The following is a 519-nucleotide window of genomic DNA, read 5'->3' on the forward strand; positions in this document are numbered from 1 at the left end:
GGTGCCATGGTGGGGGGTTGGGGGGGGGGGTCGGCGTTCGTCTCGCTGCAATTTTAAATTTCCAGCTGTGATGGAGAACAGCAGGCACCAGAAGTCGGCAGCACTGGGGTTGCAGGTAAGCCCTGATGGTGAAGCCTCCCAAAGGCATTCATGCTGATGGGGTTCCTGGTGCGGGCTGTAATAACCCCATTAGCACTTAATGAACTCCTTACCTGCAGGATCCTTGTGGGTGTGCGCTGGAGGATTAACCCTCTTCTCACCAAGGGGGCAAATCTGCTCCAAAGGTGCCTTTTGCAGATGCACGGGCACACAAAGAGCATCTCCGCTCCCATGTAGGGAGAAATCACAGCCGTTGATGCCCCATCCGTCCCCTTCCCTCCCAGCTGAGCTTTCCTCCCCAGAGACGAAGGGGAGGGGAAAAAAAAAAAAAAAAATCAGTTGCTTGGGTCTCACTCGGTTTTTCTCCCTGAATCGCTCTACATGACCATCGCGTGGTGGTGGCCATGCAGGATGAGGCCA

At 55.1% G+C, this 519-nt stretch overlaps 1 protein-coding gene across 1 annotated transcript in view; it reads left to right on the forward strand.

Annotated features, from left to right (window-relative positions):
• LOC103903624 (bone morphogenetic protein 8A) overlaps positions 1 to 519 on the forward strand; it is a 5,745-nt gene that overhangs the window by 1,925 nt on the left and 3,301 nt on the right. The gene's annotated exons all lie outside the window — the stretch shown is intronic.

Source organism: Aptenodytes forsteri, unplaced genomic scaffold, assembly GCF_000699145.1.
Source record: "Aptenodytes forsteri isolate BGI_AS27 unplaced genomic scaffold, ASM69914v1 Scaffold7, whole genome shotgun sequence".
Lineage (NCBI taxonomy): Eukaryota > Metazoa > Chordata > Aves > Sphenisciformes > Spheniscidae > Aptenodytes > Aptenodytes forsteri.